The sequence below is a fragment of the Cupressus sempervirens genome, chromosome 4, assembly GCF_028749045.1.
Source record: "Cupressus sempervirens isolate cs-2001-9-10 chromosome 4, ASM2874904v1, whole genome shotgun sequence".
NCBI classification, from domain to species: Eukaryota; Viridiplantae; Streptophyta; class Pinopsida; order Cupressales; family Cupressaceae; genus Cupressus; species Cupressus sempervirens.
In genome coordinates, this window is record NC_143121.1 from 344,554,850 (window position 1) to 344,572,692 (window position 17,843).

Below are 17,843 nucleotides of genomic sequence, written 5' to 3' on the forward strand. Positions count from 1 at the left end.
TGAATGAGCCTAGATTGAGGACTAAGAAAGAAGAAGACACTTTAAGAGTTGAGGTCATAAGAAGATGGTATGAGGTGAAGAATACTGCACAAATGGAAAGAATAATGCATAGAATCAATCCACTTGTGTGTGAAAAGATGAGAGTCATAATACTTATGGGAGGGCAAAAAGAAAAATTAATAAGGACAATGAAATAGTTAAAATTAATAAGGACAATAAAATAGTTATTAATCAAATTTTAAGTAAACCAGTAAATAGAACCTATATTGAAAAAGTAGGAAAAAAGGAAAACATAACAACAACAACAACAACATAGATTTCAAAAGATAAAATAATTTTTGATACACCTAAGCCCAATAAAGAGGAGGGAAATTTGGTGATAAGGGGAGCAACAGAGACCCTAGTTCCTACTACGATAGAGGTAAAAGAAAAAGAAGATACTCTAATGGGAGAAGTAGAAGTTAGTAAGAAAATTGAAGTAAATATTGAAGAATCAACTTTAGAGCCACCACATATAACCATTGATGATGATGCCATGAATATTGATATTATATATATCACTGTAGATGAGAAAGAGGATCCATTTAAGGATCAAGATACTATTGTTGACAATTTTCACACTGAGAATTTGGCTGATTATCCTAGCTTTGACGAAGAGAAGGGTAAAGACAAAGAGATAGAAGAAGGATGTGAAGAGAATGAAATAAAGGAGAGGAAAGAAGAGCCTACAAGGACTGAAGAAATCAATAAACCTCAACTAATCATACTTACTTTAGAGGATATCCAGTTAACTATTACCCCACAAGAAGCCATAGAGAAAGAAATAAAGACAACATAAAAACAAGAGAGTCATAATTTGCACTCATCTTTGGTCACTCCTACAAAGGAGAAAAGAAAATAAATTCCTAGCTCATCTAAATCCCTACTGGAATCATTCTTAGCAAGCATGATGAGATGAAAGCTCTTAGCAGCATTAGGAGACCCTAAGATTAAGATGTTTAGTCAGATTTTGGTATTTTCTACAAGAAAAATTATTGAAAATACTAAAAGAATTAAAAGAACTCAAGAAATTCTTGACAAAGTGACTACAAAATTGCAGGATATCATTCTAGTCAAAGTTAGTGAAGTAGATCAAGAGAAAAGAGCCCAAGAGGTAATTAATACTTTTAATAGTGTAATGCCCACCCATAGTTTGCTTTTCTGTTATATTTACCAAACTCATTTATGCCTATTTCATGCATGTGTTAGTTTCAAGGGGATTGGATTTATAATTATTACATTATTTCATGACTTGGATTACATGTATAACAACAAAGAATTACTTAGTTTATTATATTTCACATGTTGATTGTTGATTATGATTACTAGAGCATTAATAATACTTTAATGGTTCGTAGTTAATAAATGTGGTTTTTTTTAGGATGATGTCAAATGATGAGTTTTCATGTTTGAATATGGGATGATTTATACCCAAGATTTATTATAGTACTTACCCCACACTTGCATGTGTATAGTGTGTGTGCTTATTTTACTTTTCTGTTTGTCATGTTTGATGTGGTTAAGGGAGGGAGTTGTAGTCACCTGCTAGTTAGGATCTACATGATGTACCACTCCTTGCCATTGCCTATTTAGTTTAGATATATTTATATACATGTACATCCTCATCTTTTATGTAGAATATAGGTACTAGGCATCGAATTCCTTTAATTGCTAGGATGAGCATGCCCTATCACAATAACTCAATGGTAAGAATGGGTAGATAATATTCGGTCCAATCCTAGCCATAGCCTAAATACTTGTCTTGCAAGGAGGACTCATAACTAACTTTTCACCATTTTTAAAACCATCAGTTTATCTCTGTCTGTGTTGTTTGATTTTGAGCCTTGGTCTATTTTGGTAATGTTGCTTTTATGTGGATTTCGCTATTTGATTTATTTGGTAAATGATTTAATTATAATATTTGGGTTAATCATATAATTAAATATTATTTGATTAAAAATAAAATATTAAAGCATAAGAATATTTAATTAATTTTAAAAATAATTAAATATGTGCTTTAATTTAAAAGTCTAAATTTAGAAAATTGGTTAAAGAGAAATTAGAATATGATGATATTTAATTAATTATAAATTAAATAAATATGTACTTCAGTTTAAAATATTTAATTTAAAAGTTTAATTTAAGAAGTTGGACAAAAAGAGAATTAAAATATTAAAGATTTAATATTGCTTTATTATAATTATTTATTTAATAATAATTAAATTAGAGTTGCATTTAAACAATGAGATTTGATTATTATTATCAATTTAAATAATAAGTTATGGTTTAATTTGTGCTTGCACTAATTAATAAACTGGAGGAAAATAAAAGATAAAAGAATGAAATTTAAAGATAAAGTTATAGTTCTAATTGTGGCATAGTTATATGTTGGTACCCAATATGGATCCAGTATTTAAAATTTTAAGTGTGAGATCTTGAACCTCTTTGAACCAAAGTTCAAAGTAGTTCAAAGTGGTTCACAGTGGTTTGAGGTAATCCTCCCCAAAGTTTTAGGAGTTTGGGTTTAGAATCTGTATTCATCAATGAAGTAGTGAATTGAAAACCTCAAAGCCAGTTCAAACCAATATTGTTGATGGTTGAGATCAAATTTGGTACAAATTCTCGTACCTAGATGAGATGGCTTAGATTGGCTCATATGAATGCTTCTGGGTACATGTAGATGCATTTTGAATCATATAGATCTAAACACTCTAGATTGGAAGTCATATAGTCACAGATTTAGGGTGATCCAATTGCAAAAAGAACATATACATTATGGTGAGGTGGCTTCATAATCGATGAAACTATGCTTGACTTTTGAAATTAGAATATTCATATATCATGACTATCCTTAATACAAAACCTTGTGGTGACCAATGCCCTTAAACCAATATAGAATACATTTAAAAATGTCAAGTGTTGACTATGGCATTGAAGAACCCAAAGTCACCAAAAGATATAATTCTTCATCACATGGTTGTGATTCTTTGCTATCGCCATCAACCTCATGCCTTTCTTGATGTTAGGAAGAGAATGTAGCTTGAGTCTTCAATCTACAGACAAACAAAAAAAAAAGTGTTCTCATGTTGTATTGAAAGAGGAATTCAAGAAGCTGCTGCGATTTCTATGACCATGAATTTGTTGGAAATCAGATAATTAGTCTCTATGTGGGGGGTATAAATACAAATCTAACCATTGGATTATTCTTGTTTTTGGATATGTTTTTAGAAATAAAATTATAAAGATCCTCTTCAAATGGTTTGTCCAGATTCATTACAGATCAAAATTTATGCATGATTGAGTGAGATACTGTCAAAATTGTCAATGACAGTAAAAAAAATGATGATAGAAAAACAATCATATTGCAGGAGGCATAACTCATAATATAACTATTGGATCAATCTTATTTTAAGATATGTTTTGAGAAAGCTAATTATCTAAATCTTCTCCAAACAGTTTTAAAATTTTCTTGACGGATAGAAAGTTACATATGTTTTAATACAATACTATCGAAATCATCCATGACACCCAGAGAATGATGCTAGAAAGATGAATCCTTTTTCGGGGGTCATAAAGTTTAATCTATTTTTTGGATTGACCTTATTTTTAGATATGTTTTAGAAATCCTAGTTTTCTAAACCCCCAAATTTTTTTTCTATATTAATTATGGATCAAAAGTTATGGGTTGCGGAGTGCAGCACTATCAAAATTGCCTATGTCTGTCATGAAATGATGACAATACTTCACAACTAGCAAGTGGCACCTTTTTAAATGTGCCCGCACTCTTAATTCCACAAGAATATTTTCTCATTCCATTTATAAATATAAAATTTATAAATGTGGAACTCATAATGTAATGTAAAAGGCTAGTCATCTAAACTATTAAACATCACCCAAGAAAAAGATAGTGATCCGAGATTTCATAATGGAGAATCTCCAAGATATGGTTATCATAACTGATTAACCACATCAAGATTGAAGGAAATTATACAAACTATTGAGAACGAATAGGTTGGGGTTCTAGTTTTTGTTTTTGGGGCAGAGATTGTAGAATTTGTGCTGTAGGATAAAGCCTGAGATGGTAAATAGATAAGTAGTAGATAAGGGAGTTGCATTTTTCCAATGGACTTTAGCAATTTTAATGTAGAGAGGGTAGATACTTTTTTGAATTATAGTCTTTACGTATATCAAACAACAAGTCTATGTTGTTTTGTCGTGTTTAGAGGAGGAGAATTCATTATATCAATACTTTGTGTTTGCATGCTGACTTTTTGATAAATGTTAATCTTTGAGTTATCTTGATTATCTCTGAATACAACTTTGATATATGTAGTTGTTGCCACAATTATCTATAAACTTTAGGCTTTAGTTATTTGCATATCTGGAAAGAACAATTCATCTTTATTTTTGCTTTTCTTCTATAATGTAATGATTGGGAAAATGAACTTGGTGTCATTTGCTATTTATTTCCATTCAATTAGTTAATCTCTTTGCATCTATATCATGTTTACGAATAGATGTTCGTAAACCTTTCTTGTTTTTAGGTTAAAAGCATTATCAATTATAGTGTAGTCGATTCATTGTATATCCTACATGAGGAGCTGTACCCAATAGAATTTAGAGGAAGGTTATCAATCCAATGATAACCTATCTAATTGTTAGTGTAGATTTAGTTTTCTTGTCTAGGTATTTAGAGTTAATTTGTATGTATTTTATTGGAAGATAATTTGTTCACTATCATTATATTTATTTAATTTAATGATAATTATTGAGGAGTTTTACTTTAATAATAAACTCTAAATAGTGTTATTAATTAAATTAATAAATATATTATTAAAAATATTTCAAAAATTAATTAAAAAGAGAAATTTAATTATTTAAATTACGATATTTTGTAATTAAATATCTAAAAGATTTGTGCATGAAAATGTAAAAGGAATAAAGTAATAAAGAGTAATTGATCAGCGAGTTCCCTCTCGTGATTGCACAATCAGAGCCCCAATTTAAGGGAGAACTCTTTATTGGAGATCTAGAGCTCATTTTGAAATTACATAGGTTTTGGGGAGCAAAATTTGGAATTAGATCAAAATTATTGTTGAGAGTTTCAGAGGGTTTGGGATTTGCATGCATTCACAGATTGTCTCAGATTTTAGCTGTGGTTTTGAGGTTTTGTGAGCAAAAATTCAGAATTGGATCTAAAGAATTGTTGAAAGTTTCAAAGGGTTTGAATTCGCATGCATTCACACATTTTTTTTAAATTTTAGCTATAGTATTGAGGTAGGGTTTGAAAACTTATTGTAGAATTTTATAGAAAGATCTATCTACTTAGTGTCTTCCTGGGTGTTTGCATATTGCTTATTAATTTACTATATTGATTGTTGAATAAAGAATTCTGTTGTAGATTTTGAAAAGGAAAACTTATTAATTAAGAAAACTTGATTGAGGAAAATTATAGAAAAACTGTAGAAAATTATTGTGACTTTATTCTTATAAACCCTTTCTAATATAGCAAAAATTTGATTATTAGAAATTGAAAGAAAACAACAAATTGAATAGTTAGGGTTTCAACTTTAAATTTGTGATTAGAACTATGTGATTATCATGAATTTACTAAATATAGAGAAAATGTTCTTCTTACATTTAAAATAATTTAATTGCAATATATATTTGGAAAATAAAAGATTAATTTAGAGGAAAACATGTTGTAACTAAACGTATACATGCATGTGAAAATAAACATGCTAAAAGTAAAAAATTAAGTATAGTGTGGTTACATGCATGTGAAAATAAATAAGCTAAAAAAGGAAAATTAAGTACATAGTATAGTTACATGCTAAAAAAATAAATAAGCTAAAAAAAGAAAATTAAGTACATAGTATAGTTACATGCATGTAAAAATAAATATGCTAAAAATAGAAAGCTAAATATAGTATGTTTTCATGTATGTGAAAACAAATATGCTAAAAATAGAAAGCTAAGTATAGTATGGTTACATGCATGTGAAAATAAATATGCTAAAAATAGAAAACTAGGTATAATATGGTTACATGCATGTGAAAACAAATATGATAAAAATAGAAAGCTAAGCATAGTATGGTTATATACATGTGAAAACAAATATGCTAAAAATAGAAAACTAAGTATAGAATGCTTGCATGATTTATGAGATCAAAGACATGTTAAAATACTAATTGCATATTTATTTTTATTTTATAAGAATATAATATAATTTTTAAATTTATTTATTTAATAATAATAATAATAATAATAATATTTTTATGATGAATAGTACTTTTCTATTAATAAATAATATACCAAGATTATAATTCACAAAAAAATGTTAGGGGATACAAGATCACCCCATGAGAGTTCATAAATAAATATTATCCATTTAGTCATAAAGTGAATGTTAGTATTAGTGATTAATTAAGTCTAATTAAACTCTTAGTTGCATATAAATGATTTTATATTTATTAATGCAAGAGGGAGGTTAATAAATAAATATTTAAAATTTTATTATATTTTAAGAGAAGTTGTGGTAGAGTTCACTTTGTAATCTTTCAGTTAATAAATATTGACTTTATGAGAGATATTAAAAATAATTAAATTAAATTTATAATTTTATTTCTATTTGAATTATAAATTAAAGAAAAATTAAGTGTTAATATTGGACTTAAATAGAAGTCAAATTCATATTTTAGAAATGAAATTGTTATTAGTATTTAATCTAATAATATACATTTATGTTATTAATTAAATTATTTATGATTTAAGATTATTTAAATTAATAACATGATAATATTGCATGATATTTTATATGCACAAAAAGATAGGATATTTAAAGACTTATTGTTTTAAATAAGTATATTAGCATAACAATTTATATTAACATGTATATTCTTACTTTATTTCTAAACACATCCTTATGACCCAAACTAAACAAGAGAAATTGGTGGAATTAAATCATGTGGCTGAAAACTATGCATTTTCTAATATTCTATTTATAGTCTTGTGATATTTATTTTCTTGAGAGTTTTTCTTACTGGGTTGTTTAGTTGGTCAAGCTAGCATGTGCACTAGAGGCATTTTTGAGATTTCTATTATGGTTATTTGACTGGATGTCATGATGAACTTTATGATTTGAATTGAGATTTACATTTTATGAGCCTTATGCTATTCAACATTAATGAGAACTTGGGTTTCAAGAACCAATGTTATTTTTTTGGGTTGCCTGTTAAGAAATAAAATTTGATCAATATTACTTTTGTGGTATGGGACACTATTGTGATTTGTAATTTTTTGGAACGTAGTCTAGGTGCATGTCTATAGGAGTGGCTTGCAGTGGGGGCTAGAGCCCAAAGTGTTTATCAGGGTAACTCATTGTAAGTTGTGTAACAAGTGATAATATAGTAATTAAAATATCTTGCCTAGTCCTTTCTTTGAGATATATTAAAAAGATAAGTAAGATATTTTTCCTTATTCATGCTATATGAGATAGAGATGATACCTTGAGAGGTATGACTAGTTTCATCATCTTCACGAGAGGGTATCCTAGTTCTACATAGAGTCACTAGGGGGCTAGGGTCTTGAGAGACTACTAGGGTAACCTAAGAGTTGGTTCATGTGATGACACTCCATAGTATGCAGCCTGAGTCTCCTTCATATTTTTATTTTTATTTTATATTTTCCTCTAGTGGTGTACTTGTTGGATATTACTTTTGATGGTGTATTTATTGTGAGTTGTTACTCATTTATTGGATGCCATTTATTATTCATAGCTGACTTTTATTAATGAATGATCAATACTCATTAGTGGTGCTTTTATTGTTGGAGTTAGTGATTGGTAGTTTACTTTCATTGATGACAATTGTTATTTGTTGGTCATTGTTCTTGTAACATTTGACATTTATTTTGAGGTGGTTGTATATTTTTGGTCTTAGTATTTGTATGTTGACTTGGTATGAAATGTTAGTAGTGGAATGAGTGTCCTTTTGATTTTGATTATCTCTTCTTCTTGAGTAGTTTGTGTTACCCTTGAGGTAGTTTTGGCTATCAAGATTCCTTATTTAGGATTATTTTATGATTTGATTATCAGTGTGTGGATTGTTCATTATCTCTCCTACACGATGGGAGTGAGAGCCTAATTAGGTGACCATGTGGTTGGGAGGTAGTATATTCTTACCATTTGGGTCCCCTTAGATTAAAAAATGTTGGATGCTCCTTGATATAGTGGTACCATTACCATTCTTCTTCTTATCTTGAAGACTTCTATTCATTTAATGTATCTATGTATCATGTGTTTTGAGATTGTATGGGATATTGTATTTTATATTGATGTACTTGTATCTATTTTCACATATCCTGTGACATGTGCAGTGGATATTATTCTTTAGATATGCTTTCATATTATTAGTTTTATTTATACATTTTCTTATATGACTATGTATGTGTTTATTCATTTTATGATTATGGACATTGTAATTGAAACTTAAACTTATTAATAAAATTTTCTTAAATGTGACTCGACATGAAGGAACCCTTGAGGAATTCAAATTATATTTTTAATTGATTACATGTTCTTGATGTGTATGTATATATTGCTTCCACATTATTTTTACTTTGATGTTGTTTAAACTTTATAATAAAATAAAAAGTTCCGTAAACTTTGTAACATATTAGGTTTATTTCTTTTGGGTTCCTGAGCGGTGTGTTACAAATAATCAATTCAAAATTCTTTTGGAAGTTGCATCTACCAAGGAACAAGTAAGTCATGATGCATAGTTATTTAACATTTGTATGTAATAATATCATAGGAGACTTAGTTACTCTTGGATCTTGTATTAAAAAGTTAAGAAGATGTTTGATTGAAGGAAAGATCTTGTATGGATAGTGTGGTCTATCATATAATTATATCAGAGATATCACATAACCACTAAAAGGGAAGCATGTAGAGTTATAGAATACTATAAATGAGTTCTATTTAGCCAATGTGCAAGTTGAAGACTTGGAGAGAAGAATCTTGAAAATAAGTGATGATATCAATCTGATTGAGCTAAGTAGAGAGATAATAGTAAATATATTTTTATTATTTAGGGAATATCTCACTATGAAAAATATGTCATACTCAGAAGTAATTGGATGAATGCCTTAAAGCTAAGGCATCATATGAAAATCTTGTATATACAGATTTGAGTGCAGTTGAGTTAGCATCATACTAATTACATGTCCTAATCTGTGTATATGAAGCAGTTAAAGACACTTGGGATAAGGAATTTGCAAATTTTAAGAAAAAAATTGTTGATTTTATCTCACTTCTATCAAATTAGTCATCTTGAAAGTCTAGAAATTAGAATTTCAAATTTTTGATTTGTATATACTTTTTGACTGACCTTTGTCACTGATGTTAGAGGGGGAGTCTATTGTATGGAAAATTACATGTAAGTATGAAGAGGTATAAGGTAGATTATAGAATAAGGGGGAGTATGTATAATGCAAAATATGGTATATAATAAAAATGATCCACATTTTGAAATTGTGTATCTCCATATAAAGGACTTCACAATTTTGTAATTTTAGGACTTAATCAATTTTTCCATATGTTGCCATCAATGCCAAAGGGTGGGGGGGGGGAATTTGGATAAGAGGTTAATATAGAAATACATTGAGGTTTCCATTTATGGAAACATATCATCTATATCAAGTCAGCAAGTTGTGAAGATAAAGTTTTGGTTTGAAGACTTAGAAGATTATCTAAGTTTCATAAAGAATAAATGTTAGCAAAGACACCTTTTTGATTTGTGAAGTTCACAAAGAGAAAATTAGCATGTAAAAAATTGAGGGAAGATAGAATAAGTTATGGTGATCCTATATGTCAAAGAAAATATCATTATGAGTTTTATAGACATAGTTATTAAAGTTTTATTAGTTGCATTAATGTACATGCAAAACAAAGCAGTGACAAGAAAATGGTGATTTGTGTAAAGGAATTATTTTGGTTTACCAAAATAGTTACTTAACTAATTAGGGACAACATCTTGTATTTTAACCCTAACTTAGCAAAATCCAATTTTGTGCCTTGGAACATTTACGAAGACATGAAAGTTGACATGACATAACAGAAAGGTATAAAGGAAAGATTTGGATGTGTGATGTCTTTAGGACACTGAAATTTACTTGGTATATGATGTGAACATTATGTTAGAACAAAAAAAGGATAGTATATGTGAATTTATGTACAAAGATCTACAAAGGACAAATCAAATATTGAAGATACTGATATTGTCACGACATTTTTGTATTTATTCCTTTTGTGTACAAAAAATATAATTGTAATTGCATGTTTAAGAAATGACCTCATCTTTCATACTTGTGTAATTGTAATACCAACTCCTAAGAAGGTTGAGGCTTCTAACAAGGCCTAGTCCTTTAACAATGATAGAGACACTATACAAATGTAATAGTCTCCTAATAGAGTTAATATATTTCAAAAAATACTTTTTATTAATGGATCATTTTGTGGGTACCATCCCCAGTGGGGTTTTCTCTTGGATAGGGTGTGATATCCCTATCCTAATATAGTGTAAGAACAAATAATTTTAATTAAACAAAGATTTGAGAAATAGATAATAATTAAGATATAAATAAATGGTAAAATAAATCTATAAAGACTAAATAAAAATTAATATCTTTTGAACCTCTTATAAGATCATCTCTAAATTGAATAAGATATAAGACAAGAGACAAACATCATATCAAATATTTTATAGAATCCCTCATTTAGACTATTAAGATATATTATTAAATAGCCTTAAAATAGGGTCAAACTCGTGGACAACAATAATAATAGCATTTTTTGCTTTGAACACAATTACATTTACTTTATACATACGTAAACACAAACTAATTATTATTAAAAATATAAATTGCCTATATGAAGGCAATCGGCAATGTGTCTAGACCAAGGGTTGTGACCTCATAGCTAACATCACCCAGTGAGAAAAACTTCATTGGCACCAGTATGATCAAGCAAAAACATAAGGAAGCCGTCTACTATGAGAATCGCTATCACCGATAAAGAGAAGAAGGAAGATAATAATATAAGGAAGCGTAGATATCATTCAGACATACTAAGTACAAGGAGGATGTTGAGTGCAAACATACGGGAGCTATCCTAAACCGTATAAGACTGATAGCAATAATATATATTACTAGATTCAAATATTACTAATATTACTGTCTGCAACATCCCTTTGACCCAATGTTACAACCTTTGAACCAACAAACTCATACTGACCGAGGGAGATAAACCAGTTGTGGGGATAGCCACGTATACGGGAATACCAAATAGCTATCCATGCACTCAGAATTGCAATATTTAACTCAACAGAAGATCACCAAGATGCGACAGTAGAAAGATTATATGGCTTAAGAAAGACAAGTTCTTGGTTTAAATTAAGTGAAGAACCTCTTCATTCATCATCATCGATTGTATTTATCTAATGGTTAAAATAGGGAAGTTATCTCATATAACATAGTTCAACCAGTATTATGTCGCAGACCATAGATAGATATAATATCTTCAATTAGCTTTGGGCCTTCTCTCAAATGTCAATAACATATTGGAGAAAAGAGAAACAACATAATGTATGAAAATATAATAGCTCAATTGTCATCAACCGAAAGAGAAAGGGGAAGATAAGGAGAAGAGGGAGTAACAAATTAGAGAAATCATGATAATTACTAATACATGGTGGAGATATAAACCTTATAACTAAGAGCCATCCATTTCATGATCAGAATAATAAGAAACAATAGCTAAGACAATATTGTCTAGTAGAAGTATGTCACATTTAATGTTATAATGATGAATATATAATTAAGTGAGAAGCCAAGAAGATCTTGGTAGAGGGCATTTGTTATGAGTGTCAAGCTCCTTATAAGGGAACTTAGAGACTAGAGGGCATTCATAATCAAATGTTAGAATTGGATTCCAAAGAGGTATTTATAGAGAATCCTAGAGACAATATATATTGTAGTGGTCAAACATATGCATATGTCAGCAATAAGAGACTTGGTAGAGGTGGGTTCTCTACCAAGTAGTGTTACTAGAGATCCCAAAGAGGCCTAAGGGAGAAGTTCTTTCTATGAAAATTACCTAATCGAGATAAAAATCTCATTAGAGGGTTAGGCGACTAGAGAAAGGATCTCTCCCAAAGGATTAGGAAGGGTAGCTTGGGTAGCATTTAGATTAGTATTTACTTAAATATAATATTGTTAATATATTTTACATACAATTTTTAATATTGTACTGACAAATGATTGTATGTTACAACTTTTGAACCTAATGGAAAGCAGGGACATTACACAAGGTTTCTCTAGTTAAATAATATTGGTGTTAAGAGTTGCATTATGTTATCTCTATGTTTACTTTTCAGTTTAATTACATGTACATTTTTTAAAATTGTAAAAGATATTGATAGTAGGGATTCTTTTTTGAAAATATTGGTTCACCCCATACTCTCAATATTTCCTATTTCTAACACTAGCCTTTAGCTAGCATAAGACAAGGTAAGCCTCAACCTTTTGTACTTTTCTTAACTTGGGGCATGGAATTTGAAACACATATCTTTACTTAGAAGAATTAATTTAGAATCTTAGACAATGCATTAGGGATATTCTCTCATCCTTCTTAGGGTGATCAAATTCCCAAACATGTTAAGTTTCAGAATAAGAAGAGCTTATGGATGAACCAAACACTAATAATTGAGCCTATTTGATTGTGAATGAAGGCATTAGGGATATTATCTCATCTTTCTTAAGATAATCAAATTCCCAAACATGTCCTAATTCCATTAGATTAGAGACTTAGAAAAGAACTTTGTCTATTGTGTTTGGAATTCAAAGGAAATAAAGTTCTTCTCTCACCCTAATTAGGGTGATCAAACTCCTATACTTACTTTTATTTTCATTTCAATATTTTCAATGAGAATGCTAGTTAAATTGCAGCTATAAGACAACAAAACATCCCAAGTTCTTTAACATAACCATGTGAGGGACAATCCTAAGTGATACAAAACCAATTTTTCCATGATTGGTCCAAATCACTATAAAATAAAATATTTACATCCTTTATGGGGTGTAAGATAGATAAATTAAACTAAAGAAAGTATCCAATAGTACTTAATAGGATTACAACTAATCTATTTGCATGTGGTTGAAATCTCTCTTAATTGAGAGGTAAAAGAAAAATCTCTTTCAATAAATTATTTGAATAAATCATTGTTAAAGTAGTTACCTTCCTTTGTAGAGACATGTTAAGAGCCAAATCTTTCCATATGTAGGTGTTTGAATTTTTTTTCATGTGCATGACCTATGGAAATCATTGAGAACATATAATAAATATCTAGAATAAGGATAAATGGTTAAAAGACATGTATTATTCTACTTGTTGACTTTGAACATTCATAATTTATTAAAGAAATTATCTATTGGACATTACAACTTTAATCAAAACCTTCATTCATGAATAAATTTATCATAAAAAAAAGGTAAAGTAGAAAATGTAAAATATTCTATAGTGCTTACCTAAGGACATTGGAGCCTCTAAGCTCTAGTTGGAGGGAGATTCAATGAACATAGTCATTTACCTAGATGGTTGTTCTAGTGCCTCTTTGAATATTAACAATATCATTAGGGAAACTACTGAAATCCTTAAGTCTATGTAAAATTATCACATAACTCATGTTTATTGTGAATTAAATATGGTGGCATATTCTATCACCAATGTGGTAGTGAGTTGTGACCAAAGGATGACATGGCAAGGTAATGAGAGATTACCTAAGAATGGCATATCATGCATTAATTATGATATTATTAATGGAAAGGAGGGATATATTATTAATACGAATGAAGTAACCTAGAGGTGATGATCTTCTAATTATGAGATGTAGGAAGGAGAGAAAGCAAGGCATTTGGATTTATTTCGCTATTCTCTCACACGCTTCCTAGATAGTTTTGAGAGCTATTATTTGTAATTTTGATAATTATATGCATATTAATGTGAGTTTCCTTAGAAATAGGTCTCTGTTTATTAGAAAGAAAAAATACCATGAGAGGTCAACATAGGTGGTGTGAACCTTCAAATTATGAAAAAAGGAGATAGGTAAAAGCACAAACCTATGTCACCTTTTGTGATATCTTGTACCATTTCGGCCGGAACACTTTCGGCCGTAACGGATCCGGCCGTACACACGTGGTGGTTTTGCGCGCCTACATGGCGTGTACCATTTCGGCCGAAATCAGTTCGGCCAAAAGGGTTACGGCCGAAACCTCGAAACAGAATAAAACTCGGCGCAAACCTTTAGTGGCTATCATTGTTACTGTTGCGGTTCCTGAATGTTTGGAGAGCGGGTTAAGGGTTTCGACCGTAACTGGTTGGTGGTTTTTCCCTCCCTATTTTTTAATAGTTTTTAAATGTATTTTTTGATTAGTAGATGTTAATCGTACTTAAAATAGTTGTTTTTTACGTATTTTGTGAGTGGAATGCTTTAAATTATTTATTTTTTAATATGTTTAAATTATTTTAATTATTTTAGATTATTTAATAATGGTATTTAAATTAATTTGTTAGCAAAAATGTAGTTAAACATGAGATAAAAATGTAGAAAAACATTAATTAAAAGTGTAGAAAAATATTAGGAAAAATATTAGAGTAAAATATAGAAAAACATTAGTTAAAAGTGTAGAAAAACATTAGGTTAAAATATAAAAAAACATTAGGTTAAAATATAAAAAAACATTAGGTTAAAATATACAAAAATATTAGGTTAAAATATACAAAAATATACCTTCTAACATAACCTTATATTAACTACAATCATAACCCATACCACATTCTAACCATAACATAGGCCCTCTACTAACCGAATCAACCACACTTAGATATTGATGATGTTCATTTTAACAACTAGTTATTGTTAGGTGATAATGATTCTTACATTACCAAATGACACATAATGACCTCATGATACATTTCTAGGTATTTTTATCCATATATATGTTAAGGGGACCTAGAGACTCCTACTAGGTCATTATGTCTGTTATAGGTTGTAATAGGTATTCATATGTTTACTAGCACATAATAGGTATTGTCAGGTAATAATGAGTCTTACATTACCAAACAACACATTACTTGATCACTTATGTCAACTACATTTTTCAATACGTTATCCATACATGTGTGTCTTAAGGGGACATAGGAGTCGTAATAGGTCATACTATTTTTTATAGGTTAGCTAATAAATCTTAATATGTATTATTAGGATATAATAGGTCTTATTAGGTAATGATGATTCTTACATTACCATATGACACATAATGACCTCATGATACATTTTTAGGTATTTTTATCCATATATATGTTAAGCGGACCTAGGGACTCCTACTAGGTCATTACGTCTATTATAGGTTGTAATAGGCACATTCATATGTTTACTATCACATAATAGGTATTGTCAGGTAATAATAAGTCTTACATTACCAAACAACACATTACTTGATCACTTATGTCAACTGCATTTTTCAATACCTTATCCATACATGTGTGTCTTAAGGGGGCATAGGAGTCGTAATAGGTCATACTATTTTTTATAGGTTCTAATAAATCTTAATATGTATTATTAGGATATAATAGGTCTTATTAGGTAATGATGATTCTTACATTACCAAATGACACATAATGACCTCATGATACATTTTTAGGTATTTTTATCCATATATATGTTAAGGGGACCTAGGGACTCCTACTAGGTCATTACATCTGTTATAGGTTGTAATAGGTATTCATATGTTTACTAGCACATAATAGGTATTGTCAGGTAATAATGAGTCTTACATTACCAAACAAAACATTACTTGATCACTTACGTCAACTGCATTTTTCAATACGTTATCCATACATGTGTGTCTTAAGGGGACATAGGAGTCGTAATAGATCGTACTATTTTTTATAGGTTCCAATAAATCTTAATATGCATTATTAGGATATAATAGTTCTTATTAGGTAATGATGATTCTTATATTACCATATGACATATAACGACCTCATGATATATTTTAAGGTATTTTTATCCATATATATGTTAAGGGGACCTAGGGACTCCTACTAGGTCATTACGTCTGTTATAGGTTGTAATAGGTATTCATATGTTTACTAGCACATAATAGGTATTGTCAGGTAATAATGAGTCTTACATTATCAAACAACACATTACTTGATCACTTATGTCAACTACATTTTTCAATACGTTATCCATACATGTGTGTCTTAAGGGGACATAGGAGTTGTAATAGGTCATACTATTTTTTATAGGTTAGATAATAAATCTTAATATGTATTATTAGGATATAATAGGTCTTATTAGGTAATGATGATTCTCACATTACCATATGACACATAACGACCTAATGATACATTTTTAGGTATTTTTATCCATATATATGTTAAGGGGACCTAGGGACTCCTACTAGGTCATTACGTCTGTTATAGGTTGTAATAGGTACATTCATATGTTTACGAGCACATAATAGGTATTGTCAAGTAATAATAAGTCTTACATTACCAAAAAACACATTACTTGATCACTTATGTCAACTGCGTTTTTTAATACCTTATCCATACATGTGTGTCTTAAGGGGACATAGGAGTCGTAATAGGTCATACTATTTTTTATAGGTTCTAATAAATCTTAATATGTATTATTAGGATATAATAGGTCTTATTAGGTAATGATGATTCTTACATTACCAAATGACACATAACGACCTCATGATACATTTTAAGGTATTTTTATCCATATATATGTTAAGGGGACATAGGGATTCCTACTAGGTCATTACATCTATTATAGGTTGTAATAGGTATTCATATGTTTACTAGCACATAATAGGTATTGTCAGGTAATAATGAGTCTTACATTACCAAACAACACATTACTTGATCACTTACGTCAACTGCATTTTTCAATACGTTATCCATACATGTGTGTCTTAAGGGGACATAGGAGTCGTAATAGATCATACTATTTTTTATAGGTTCTAATAAATCTTAATATGTATTATTAGGATATAATAGGTCTTATTAGGTAATGATGATTCTTACATTACCGTATGACACATAACGACCTCATGATACATTTTTAGGTATTTTTATCCATATATATGTTAAGGGGACCTAGGGACTCCTACTAGGTCATTACGTCTGTTATAGGTTGTAATAGGTATTCATATGTTTACTAGCACATAATAGGTATTATCAGGTAATAATGAGTCTTACATTACCAAACAACACATTTCTTGATCACTTATGTCAACTACATTTTTCAATACATTATCCATACATGTGTGTCTTAAGGGGACATAGGAGTCGTAATAGGACCTCATGATACATTTCTAGGTATTTTTATCCATATATATGTTAAGGGGACCTAGGGACTCCTACTAGGTCATTACGTCTGTTATAGGTTGTAATAGGTATTCATATGTTTAAACTAGCACATAATAGACCGACCTTACTATCAACCTTAATAAAACTATATCCCATCTACTTTATTAACATTCTTAACTCTAATTCAAACTAGTAAATTAAGTCATGAGTTCTAAATTGTAAATTAACATTTTCTAACTAAACTCATTTACTTATCTAGTAACAAATTTTTTTATCCCTATGTCCTAACTGTCATCTACACTCTGGGGCATAATCATCAAAGCATTTACATCAAAATTTAGATTTTAGTCAAGAATTATAT